This window comes from Dasypus novemcinctus, chromosome 16 (assembly GCF_030445035.2).
Source record: "Dasypus novemcinctus isolate mDasNov1 chromosome 16, mDasNov1.1.hap2, whole genome shotgun sequence".
NCBI lineage: Eukaryota > Metazoa > Chordata > Mammalia > Cingulata > Dasypodidae > Dasypus > Dasypus novemcinctus.
The window spans coordinates 84581947-84595218 of record NC_080688.1 but is presented as its reverse complement, the minus strand read 5'-3'; positions in this window follow the sequence as shown (position 1 = coordinate 84595218).

The window sequence follows — 13272 nt, the reverse complement described above, 5'->3', positions numbered from 1 at the left end:
TTAACAACAGAAACCTACAAGGTTGGGAATTTAATTTATGCTGTAATTCAACTGTTCACACAATGAAACTCTGTGCCTGGTTTTCAAAAATCTCAAGTTTGTAGCTACACAAAATAACGTTTTCTTTCAGAGCACATATAGAAACTTTCATCTCCTTCATGTGGTGCCCATTTTAGGAATTTGAAGACTTGAGCTCATTTTCTTTTTACAACTATATCCTGTATATTTAGAAACAAACAGCCTACATCAATATGCCTTTATTTTCTATAAAACTTGTTAAAATATTCTCACCTAGAAACTTGCTTCTATAAGCATTTAATTAGCAGTATCCAGTGGCAAGATTTTGCATATCTCCTCTATTGCTAAACCACATTGTGAACTATCAGTGCCATCTTGATTGTTGGAAATAGAATCATTAGTGCCTTTGAATATAATCAGATTATGGACCAATTCCAAAAACCCGAGAACCAATTCAGATCTCTACCATAAAATTCTGTTTCTCAAGAACTACTCCAAGTACCAAAGTTGTATTAGCCAGGGTTCTTTTGGGAAATAGAATCTATAGGAAGTATACATGCATTTTTGTACATGCTCTTTAAATGCATACTGTAAATATATATAATATAAATATTATGATATATTCATAAGATTTGCCTCATGTGATTGTTGAGATGAGCAATTCAAATTCCGCTGGGCAGGCTTCAGGCTGGGAACTCTGATGAAGATTTTCTATGAATTCCCAGGAGAAGTTGCTGGCTGAAGTAGAGATGGAAATTCTCTCTTCTGACTTCTGAAATCATCAGTTCTCATTTTAAGGCATTCAACTGATTGTATGAGACTTTTCTCATTGCTGAAGGCAAGTTCCTTAGTTGATTGTAGATGCAATCAGTCAGATGCAATCAATTAACTGATGATTTAAGTCCATCAAATGTCCTCACAGTAACAATCAGGCCAGTGTTTGCTTAACCACACAACTAGACTCTAAATCTGGTCAAGCTGACACATTAATTTAACCATCATACTATGAAAGGAATCTTTTCCTAACACCAGATTACAAGTGTTCTCTCCTGTGTTTTATTCTAGCTTTTCTTTTTTTAACTTTTAGCATTAAATTAGGATGGTATTTTATGCCAACATAAATGTCATGATTACAGCCTATGTAATGGGGCAGACCATTTGGGATCCATCCATGTTTTGTTCTATATTCTATGTGGGACATATAGAATATCCATCCATGTTTTGTTCTATGTTCTATGTGGGACAAATGGCTCTTTCCTATGCCTCAGTGTTCTCTTATGAAAAAAAACAAAGATGACAATACTCAGAACTTGATATTTATAATTATTGTCATAATTGCATAAGGCTATACAATAAACTCCTTAGCATGGATGTCTGAATCATACCTTAGTACATTTTAAACAATGCTATCTATTATTGCTTTTCCATGATTGGTATTGTCATTTCCTAAATACTAAAAATGTTAAAAATCTGTCTTAAATGTTAAAAATAATCGACAAGGAAGGAACCAAGGTTTCACCAAAGATGATATAGTTTGCCATCAAAATCATAAAACACACACACATTCTAACACAGACACAGATGCGCACAACCCAATTTTACAATAACTGAGGTGGAGAAGATATTTTTCAAAAGGATTTAAGATGAATCAATGTTTGATCTATTCAAATAGACCTTTTATCTTCTAATTGATTGGCTCATTTATTAGAAATGTGGTTGTCACTATGAAGCCTATTTGTGTAGACCAAAGATTAAAGATTTTAGGTATATGATACTAAAAGCACCTAATAGATTCCAGGTACACATCTAAATACTTCACAGCCTTATCCATTTAACCTACACAACAACTTTATAAGGTAGGTTAGCAGTTGGCATGATTACTGTTTACATTTTGCTAAAGGGACAAGAGGGGCAAACTTGACCAAGAACCTACCCCTTGTTAGTGCAAAGCTGGTATGTGAACCATGGAGGCGTTAGCACCAAGTCCACGTGCTTCGAGTCTATAGCGTGCTGACTCAATATACTTGCCATGAGGAGTGTGTGGAGAACAGGTCCCAGACGTGTCTCAAAGACCTGTGGAAATTATTTCAGTCTGCTGGACTGCCAAAAGCAATATACCAGAAATGGCTTGGTTTTTACAATGAGGATTTATTAGCTTACAAGCATACAGTTCTGAAGCTGGGAAAAAAATGTCCAAATCAAAGCATCATCAGGCAATGTTTTCACCCTGAAACTGGCTGCTGGTGATTCTGGAATCCTCTGTCATATGACAAGGTGCATGATGGTATCAGCTGTTCTCTCCCTTCTCTTCTGGGTTTTGTTGCTTTCAACTTCTTGGCTCCATGACTTCCTATCTCTCTGTCGAAATTTCATTCTCTTGGAAAGGACTCCAATAAGAGGATTAAGACATACCCTGGGTCATGCCTTCCTGAAGTAACCTAATCAAAAAGTCCTTAACTGACATAACCTAATTAGAAGTTCCCACCTATGACAGGTTCCTACCCACAGGAGTGGATTAACTTTAAGAACATAATTTTCTGGGGTCCATCCAGCTTCAAACCATCATGGGGATATATAAACACCTTTGGAACTTGGGACAAGAAGGAATGATAGCTGAGAAGTTCTGAGAATCAGCTAGTATCTTAAAAGCCAGCTCTGGATTTCCTTTTGTAGAAACCTAATAAATGGGATGTTGTGATGAGTCGTGCTAGCATGTGTCTATAGTTGCTGTGTTATTGCTTACCAATTAGTGGGACCTTCCAGGAAGTGAGGATCATGTTTTCCTCTCCCATTCCTGTCCGGTTTGGCCATGTGAGCAAAGTGCTGCATGCCATTCCTGAGCAGAAGCTTTAAACTTTAGCACACGGTTTACCATATTCACTTGTACCCTATTTCCTGACTAGAGTCTACTCTTTCAGGCTGAGTTCCAGAATGAATAAAACATGGAGCATAACTGCAGTTGAGGCATGATGGAGATAGAGTGTGAACTAGAAATCAAATTCTGATTATCAATGCTATAGATAATTTGTCACTTGCTGCCACAACATAACCTAGCCTATCCTAATTGATAGAGTGTGCTGCTGTAACACATTTAACTTAGAAGAGAACATGAACTCAAATGGGCAGCTGCCAATACCTCTGAATTATTTTTCTAAGCTACCCCAGGAGGAGGGTTTGATGATAGCCAGCAACCACATGGTGAGAACAGGACTCAGGCGTTCCATAATTGTGCAAGGAGAGGGGAGACCTGGATGGGCTCCGATTTCCCTGGTGCTAAACTAGCCATTCCACACATAACCCTTCAGGGACAGTGCATCATTTCACTGAGGCAGGACTGGATTATTTTCACAGACAAGAAAATTTCTGGGGATATCTCTAATTTTGATTATATTCCTCAAGTCATCATTACATAGTATTGATAGCCTCACTATTAAGTCGTTTTGTCTCAGAAACAAAAAAATATGCACTTGTCAGGCTCAGGTGTTTATTAATTCTTGTTGACACTGTAGGAGGGAACATACTCTATGTTAATGTTTATTCCACTAACAGCAAATGTATTTTCCAGCCCTTTAAAACTCACATAAATAAACATTAAAATGTTTATAATAAAACAATGAAAGTGCTCTTTCAATATTTCTCAGTTAAGATAATAAAATAAAAGAAAATCAGAAAAATGTCAATACTGAAATCTCTCAATCTTCATTTTAGCTTTAACTCAATAAAGAAATGGAATGATTTCCTCAGAATAGTGCTAACATGATCCAAACATGATCAATACAGCAAAATAATTTTTAAAAAGAGAAGAAAAGCAAAGGGCCATGCCACAAGTATGAGTTTCTGTAATATTTTTTTATCAGCAAATTTGTAGCGAAAAATGTGGCAGCAAGTCTGCCTAGAAATATGCCAATCTATGGTCCTGAAAAACCAGCGATGTGCGGCAAAGCCAGGGGGAATATGTCCTTCCATTTTCTTGGCAAACTTTTCCAAAGATTGAAGAAAGTCTGAGAAGGGCTGAAATATGAGCTCTCTGCCAGGTTCTGGTCATGGCGTGTTATAATGTCCAGAGACCATAAAACCAAAAAAAAGAAAAGCAGCCAAGAAAGGGCTGAAAAATGAGTTTACTGTCCCAATGAATATCAAACAGAGATAATTGCATTAGAAAATATTAAATATAAGGTTTTCACAACTATGAAGTGAAATAATATCATGGCTATGTTTTTCTTGAATTCATTCAGTTAGTATTTAAATACCTAAACCACTCTACAATTTCTTCTATTACTAGTCACAATAGTTTTTGTAGAATATCACTAAGTCCACCCTAATCCATATTTTATTCCTCCATTCTGTGGACCCTGGGACGGTGATGTCCACTCCACCTCTGGATCAAGAAGGGGCCTAGATTCCACATGAATGATGTTCTATTAGAAATTAATTCAGCAAGTCGCTACTTGCTAAGACCTGACTGGAAATGTAAAACCATACTTGTTCTCTCAGACGGCAGTTTTTAGCACCTGAGACAAATTCATTGTATAATGTGGAACTCTTGGGCACTAAGGCGTCTCTCATATAATACAGCATTATTTGTTCATATCAACGCAGTTCGTATGAGGTCTCCAAGACTTGGGGAGCTGTGGCAACAGTGACACCTCAACTGGATTTAAATTGGGAGGGGAGAGAAAGGACTGGGTAAGAGTGGAAGAAAATAAGAGAGGCTTAAGGTATAGATTGGACTTCCAGAGAAAGACTGATTTAAACTCAATCTTAAATAAGTATACCAATAAGTCAGCTTATAGGCAAGAATTCTCATATGAGGGTATAATGAAAGGCCTCATAATTCTGAGAGATGCCAGAGTAAACAATTCCTCTGTATAGAGATGACTGTTTTTCTAAAAGGGAAATTATGATCTTATAAACAAAGGAGAAGAAAAGACATGGATATTTTACCTTAGGCCACTAGGTCAAAAATGCAAACTAAAATCTCCTATCCAAAGTGGCTAGTTAGTTAAATAAGCAATGTTCCTTATCCTGCTAATGATTAATGCAAATGATTATATACATGTGACAATTCAAATAGACAATTTTCTTGACTTCTCTCAATAAATATGAAGAATAAAGTCTCACATATTTGACATTTTCAGTACTCTTTTGGGAAGAATGTGGAATGAACTAGGTTGCAATTTCTAGTGCTAAAAAGCCGTAACTTTGATATAACAACAGCTCTATCTTGAAGTTAATTCTACTATATTTTGAAGGATTCAGATAACTTTCTATTATATTTTATGCCAAGATGTAATTCTATATATTACATTGTTTTCTGCGAGATGGTTTCATCTACATATATAACAGTGGTTAACATTCACTCAAATCTAAGTTAAGCAGAGTGGGTTTCTTATCTATAAAAAATGTCATGAATATTAATGTGAAATAGTAATATTTACAACAAAAATGACAAAGAAAAAGAGACTTATTTTCCTGTACTGTTTATTTCCTTTTGCCAAATTAATGTGTTCCTTAGCAAGTCCTGCCACCTCTTCTCCCAAAGTGTACATTTAAATCTGTTTATTCCCTATTCCTCCACTATCATGAGAGTCTAAGCCATGATCATCCCTCACGTGGACCAGACCAATGGTCTCCCAACTGGTCTACCTGCTTTTACTCCTGCTTTAAAATTTTTTTGAGGGATACTTATTTTAATATAAGTAAACTATTTTAAAATGCAAGGATTTTTAGCTGTGTCATCATATGAGTTTTACAAATATATAACCCTATTTTACTATAACCCAAATCAAGATTTGGACTATTTCTACCTCCCACAGGACCCTGTGCCTTTTGGGTAAATCCCCTTCCCCATGAAGGGCACCCACTTTCTGATTTCCAATATTATGGATTACATTTACCTGTTCTAGAAATCCATAATAGAGGGATGATGTTTTTTGCTCAACATAATATCATAAAGTCCATCCATACTGTTGCATCATCAAGAAATTATTCGTGTTTACCTCTGAGTAGTATTTCGCTGTCTGCATAAATGAAAATGATTATTCTACCATTTATGGAGATTATATGTATATTAAATGTACAGTTCCTGGTTATTGTGACTAAACGAGTAAAACTGCTTTAACATTGCTGTATGTAAGCTTTTGGACATATGCACTTAATTTTCTAATTTTGCTTGGGAATAGTACCTAGCTGTTTCCATTCAAAAATTTTGCTTAAAGAATAAGTATATGCTTAACTTTATAAGAAACTGCCAAATAATTTCCAAATTTCTGTGCCACTTTTTACTTCTACCTGCCATTATAAGAGTTCCAGGGGCTCCCTACGCTCTCCAACCCTGTGGTACTGTCGGATGTTTAACTGTATCTGTTCTAGTAAGGGTATTTAGTTCTGAAAATGTGTCCTCTGTTTCATCTGGAAATGGTTTTATTTATTCATAGGCATTTTAAACTACATAAAACATAATATCTAATTTATTCACTTTCCAAATTTTAATGTACAGTTTTATTTTACCCATGAACAATTTTTAGCAATTGTAGTGCTCACTTCTGAAGAATACTATAACATACACATGGTAAGTAGGGAAAAGAGCCTTTAGTTAGGAACCAAATATCTTCATTTCCTAGGCTTGTCATAACAAAGGACCACAGCTGGTATAATTTAAACATCAGAAATGTATTGATACACTTCTTCAGAGGCCATAAGTCTGGACTCTGTAGGGAAGAGCGAGTCCTTGCCTCTTCCTCGCTCTTGGTGGTTGGCCAGCATAGCCTGGGCTGCTCTGCCCCACACACCGAGGAGTTCTCCCCTGTGTCTGGGTCTCCGCTCCCCTTTTGATAAGGACATAGTTGTATTGGATGAAGGGCCCACCAACTTCTGTCTGACCTCATTTTAACTTCCGAATTCCATCTATAGTGATCCTATTGCCAAATAAGGTCACATTTTGGGCAATTTATATGGGGGATTAGGACTTCAACATATGTTTTGGGGAGACACAATTCAACCCGTCACACCAAACTTCATAACTAACAAGGTAAAATTGTGATTCACATATTCTCACACATTCCTATGTTGAATTAATTAGGGAACAAACCACAGATAGCAACACAGAGAATTTCTTGTTACACACGATGTTTGTTACAATTGGTTTCCTCAGCAATATTCACTTCCAGGATGTGAGAAGTTCATTGCAAGGCGCTTTAAATTTGAAAAATTTTAACAGGAGGACTTTTTGGTGATAGTTCTAAATTATGTTCCCTAAACTCCATACCAACTGTAACTTTAATATTATACAACAGCCTGTTGGCTTTATTTTTAATCCAATAATTATAGTGTCTATCACTATTCATGGCACAGTCTGTTTAAAACTGCATTTTTGTTTTCAAGTGTGTAATCTTTCATTTTCCTTTATGTCTGTTGGTGATAATTTGAAGGTAAAGAGATAAATATAAATAAGTGCTTTTTCATCTCAGTTTAAATTAGTGTATACTTTGTTTACTGTTTTCCATTTCCCTTTTATCTACCGATACAGACTGCAACACCAGAGCCTGAGAAGAATTGTAAAACTCATTTCACTTTATTTTTGTACAATGAACTGTTCATTTCAAATGTATTGGGCCAATGAATTTAATGGTCATATGCCAGCAGGTATGTTTGTTGGAAAATGATTTCTAGCTTCTAATTCTCTGCTCAGCCAGAAGGATTATCTAAAGTGATGTTTTCAGCCTAAGTAGAAAGAACACTAGGCTTCCTTTTGTCTCATTTGAAAACACATTCCCAGTAGCCTCCATTTACACTAAAAATGCTTCCCACCTGGGGTTTTTAAGGAGACTCGGGTGGATACTTCGCACCTGGCTCCTTCTAATTGGTATCTGGCAGTTGCGATTGATAGCTAGGTAACAGGGAGCACAAACCTGTGAAGGGAGAGCCATTGCTTTTTCCTGCCTGTGGTACACAGGGAGGCAGCTGTGAATTCTGTTTCTGTCTCTGCTGGTGCGAATCTATTAGATTTTCCCTCTCTTCCGCGCTCACTTCTTCTGCACTCACAAACCTCTTTTCTGCTTTTGCATTTATTTTTCAAGTTAGGAACTTCAAATGTTCTCATTTCATGACTATATCACAAATTTTCTTATTTTCTGTTGTGACTTTGATTCTCCTTTGGAAAGATTCCCTTTGCAGAGTCAAGAATTAGCCTGGACTGTTGAATTTTCAGTCTTGGCCACACAGTTTGACTCAGTCTTTCTAAGTTATCGTTCATCAGAATGGCACCACAAAGGCTAATGGAGGGCAGGTTGGTATGGGTGTCAGTGGTAAGAGTAATCTCTCATGGGGCACTCTGGTTTTTCTGTTCATTCTGACTTACAAGACGTAAGGACCAATGAATTTACATTCATCATTCTTCTCATTCAATAGTTGTTCAGAGGAAACAGTTGAGTTTGCATTCTGTCCTAAATTCAGAATCATGTCATAATTCCCAGGGGAAAATACTGGCCATCACTCAGAAGTTCAGGGTAGAAATTCCTCCCACTAAACAGGCACGAATGAATCCGGACATGGAGACTTGGTGTTGATGTACAGATTTTTTATTCTAATTGCTAAAGCCATGGTGATTTTTAAACTTTGGCTGTATCACAATTTATATTAATGGATTTCTGAAATATGTAATATACATAAAATTTCGAGAACTACAATTGCATTTGAAATGCACTTGAGCAGTTCCCTAGTTAATGGAAGTGTGTATTGATTAATTTTGAAAAGTGAATAACCACTGCATCGTTCCTATCCCCAGTAAATGAAGATTTAAGTTTGTCATGATTTGAATGACTTTCTAGATTATTTACTGGTTGTAATGATTCATTCACTCATGTATGCATTCATGTTACTCATGTGTATAAATTATTTTTCAGGCACTGAGTGAGGAATAGGATCAATGACTGAAAGAATCTACATTTTATGACACTTTTTAATTAGTTTCCATAAATGTTTGATGAGCTTTGAAGGAAATAAATAAGAGTGTACTTTTGTGAAAAGCATCTAAAATCAGATTGTCTTATTTTGGTATTTATTAATTGTTAAAATATAAAATATATACTTTTAAAATACTACTCTCATCCCAATTTTGAATTTACTTTGGAATAATCATTTATATTATTGCTGGAAAAATTTTCCACAGTAATTACCCAGAAAAGCCTATATTCTATAACTGACACAAAGGTGAAGTGTGAATTATTATAACTTGTTGAAAGCTGTAATTATAGAGAATAGCCCTGAGAATCACAGTGCAAGTTTTCCACAACTCTTTTTCTGAAACATTGCGAAATGAAGAAAACATTGAAGGTGCCATTCAGACTCATTTCAATCCATCCTATGTGTTGGCATTTGGTGAAATATATGCTAGAGTCTGTCATATGTCCTCATTTTTCCATTTCTTAAAAGTGTAGAAAATGTCCTTAATTTATATAAAATGGACAGTATATGCTAGTCCTTGGATTGAAGTCTTAATAATGTTTATTTCTCTTCAATAAGTTCAACAAGTAGGTGTTGTGGAGCTTTTTTTCCCCTGCCATTAACTTACCAGTATAGAAAAAGATATAATAGCATTAATTCATTGTGCATATGTTGTTTCCTTTGAGGGAATAGAGAATTCAAGCATAGTTAGTTTTCAAACAGCCGTGCCTAAACTTGAATTGTATTCCCACACATTCCAACATGATTGCATATATGAGCACGAACATTTTGAAAACAGTAAAGACTTTTGCACCATCTAAGGAAAATATATAAACATTTGCTTTAAACCAGTGATTCCATATGCCTCTTGGCAACTTGCCCTGATGATATATATCCAGGTTTAGCAAAGATGTAGCCAAATACCATAGTGTAATCTTCCCTACTCCACTCATCCTAAAGTCCAGCATATGTTTTAGCACAGTTCACTGAAAATATAACATTCTCTATAGTATACATTAGGGAAAATTTGCATTTCTTAAACAGATAATATGCAAACTGAAGAGTTAAACACTTTAAGAATTTACATTAAAACAGTGTACCATATTAATGTACCACGCTAATGAAGGATGTTGTTAATGGGGGAAAGTGGGGGGAGGGGGGGAGGAAGTGGGGCACATGGGACTCCCCTATATTTTTAATGTAACATTTATGTAATCTAAAATTTCTTTAAAATAAATAAATGAAATTTTAAAAAAATGAATTTACACTAAAAAGAAAGCAAAAAACTTCATGTGTATTTTTATAACATTTATTTTTCTGTCTAAGCTAAAGCATTCTGTGAAGATGCTCTTGCCCAGCAACTTGAAGTGAGGATTGCCCAGGTATGGCCACCAGGCTCTCTACAAGCCCTGAGGCCACAAATTTGCAGGGACCCATTGTCCCTGTCATTTAAGTCAGACTTTTCTGTCCTGGTCATCAAGTCCAGGGAGGAAAGTCAAGTCCTGAACAGTCAATCACCCTGACAAAGTCCGGGGCTTCATTTTCTAGGGGCCACTTGGGCCGGTGGTCAGAGGAACACACCCAAGTCATTTTCACTGGCAGCTCCCATTACCAAGAGAGAGGTCCACCAGCTGACAGGCCGGTTTGGCTACTGCAAACAGCATGTGTCACATCTGGATTTCCTTTCAGTCTCTCTAGTTAAGGTCAACTGCAAGGCAGCCACCTCTGAATGGGCCCCCCAAATACCTGCAGGGACACAAGCTCTGTCTGAAGGACCAACGGAACTACAAGTCTTGGTGATTCCTGCCCATGCCGGCTGGATCTATGGCAGCAAGGGACTCCCCGGGGTACACCGGCCCCTCAGTTTTGGAACTCACAGGCTACCCCAGGCAGCCACTAGGTACACCTCCTTCAAACAGAGGCATTTAGCTTCTCATTGGGCCTTTGTGGAGCCCGAGTGATTAACCACAGATGTGTTGCATGAGACTCTACGACCAGAACTGTCCATCCTTATGTGAGTACTCACTAAGCCCACTAATAAAGGACCACAGGCTCGGCCAAGCTCCATCGCTTAAAGGAAATGGTATATCCAAGGCCGAGGCTGACCGGGGACTTCGGGGGTCAGCTGACTCCAGGAACAAATAGCAGCTTTGCCGGAGGGAGTGGGAGAGATTCAAGAAGAGAATCATCCTTGGAAAATTTAGAAAACCATCTCTCACATTGGTAAAGTATCTTGTGATAAAAGGTATTAAATTAAAATTAAAATAGCTTTGGCATATTCATGGAGCATGAAGCATTAACCCTCCCACAATCTGAAATCCAAATTAGATCCTTTTTGAAAATTATTTGAGATGTTGTGATTTTGAGCTCCTGCATATTTGAAAGCAGTAAGATGTAAAATTATTTTACAAGTTCATAGACTTACCAAGTAGGAAACTCAAACAAAACTTAATCTGCTGTATATTGTCGGGTTAGCTTACCTTTTCCACTCACAGACTCGTTTCCCCTCCCCCTCTCCCATTTTATATTCTACAACATCTTTCAGGGCTTTACAGGGCTTTACAGGGTTATTTTCTTAGACATGTCACCGCCAGGAATTGACTTAATTAAGATTCTGACCTTCATTTAATTAAGAGGCAACTTCTTTGCCAAAACATTATCTCCACCCTAACATATTGCCTCCCCATTTATTTTGCAACCAGCTAACCTTCACCAGCCATAGGAAAATAAGCTATGAACACCACATGCATTCATTTTTATTCTAATGGAGAAATCCCAATTGTGAAGTTAGTCTTCTTACATGGAGAGTGTTGCCAAATTGTTTCTTTCTATAGCAGGGGGTTCAAAATGTATCCACTCAATTACCATATAGAGAAACTATTCCTCTAGCACATGGGTTGACATAAAATAAATAAAGATGATTGCCTTTCAGGTCTTTAGATAATTATTTTTTATTATACTTTAAATAATGACTAAAAAGCTAAGACACACATTTTGAAAATTTATGATGAGGGGAAAAAGAAACCTCAAGAAAAAGATCACTTTTTTGTCTTTAAACATTTACAAAACCTTTACAAAGCCTCGCATAATATTATTCAATATTTAATGATTTAATTATATTCTATTCTAAAGAGGATTTAAAGCCCCTTAATTATTCAATAATAAGTCAGTTAATATATATTTACTAAGTAACTTGTATAGGAATCACCACGCCTGTGCTAAGAATACAGTGGTGAACAAAACATGTATGTCCTTTGCAAACATTAGAGTAAATAAAATAAATGAAAAACAAACCGAAAAAGATGAGAAAATGCAAAGTCAACTAAGAATTAAGATGAGTTTGTGAGTAAATGTAATGTCTTTAAATGCATGACATGAATTCTACATAGTTACTAAGCAATGGGTGTTGACACCCAGAAATAAGCACATTATCAGTAATCAATCTGAAATTCCTGTAAAGCAGAATTAAATCAACAGTTTTATACAAATCATGGCTAATGTTGGTAATAAGGCGAAAGTGATACTTTGACTTACATTTAATAAACACAGTGATACTTCGGTTATTATACATATAAATAACTTACTAACTTAATGTGTGCTTAAGATAAACATAACAAGAACAGTCAGTAAAAGGTATTACTCTTAGACTATATGTAAATTGAAATTTAATTAGTTGAAGTTAAATACAGCTGAAAATTTGGTTCCTCCTTTGCATTAGCCACAGTTCCAGTGCTCAGATGAATATCAAAGAAAGTTCTGTTGGACTGTGCTAACCTTGGCATCTAAGCTTTCAAAACCTATGGAAAATTAAACATTCCATAAGTGAAACATTTTTGAAAAGCGTGTGAATACTTTTTCTTACTAGAGAAGTGATTTTACAAAACAATCATGCATAAAATGCAGGATTCGTGCTCATGCCCACCTTATATTGAAGGGGAGCATCTGTTACTATTGATGATAGAACTGTTTTTGTAATTGTACTACTTTTTTACCAGTAGTGAATATTTTTATATCAGGTTCTACTCTACTTTTATTGTTTATTTTTGTATTTCTTTAAATTTCCTATGGTCTATACAGTCACTATTCTTTATTTACATTTGTCTTTCATTTTCTTCTTTCATTATTAATTGCAATGAAAGCTTACATTTCTATACTGCACACTGCACACTGTGTGGAGATAATGCAACACATACATGAATATGCATGAACCTCTATTATTCATTGTTATCCTCCACTGTTGGAACAAATGGAGAAAAGGTGTATGCATGCACATACACTTACCCTCTCCTAAATTTTTAATTTGTTATGATT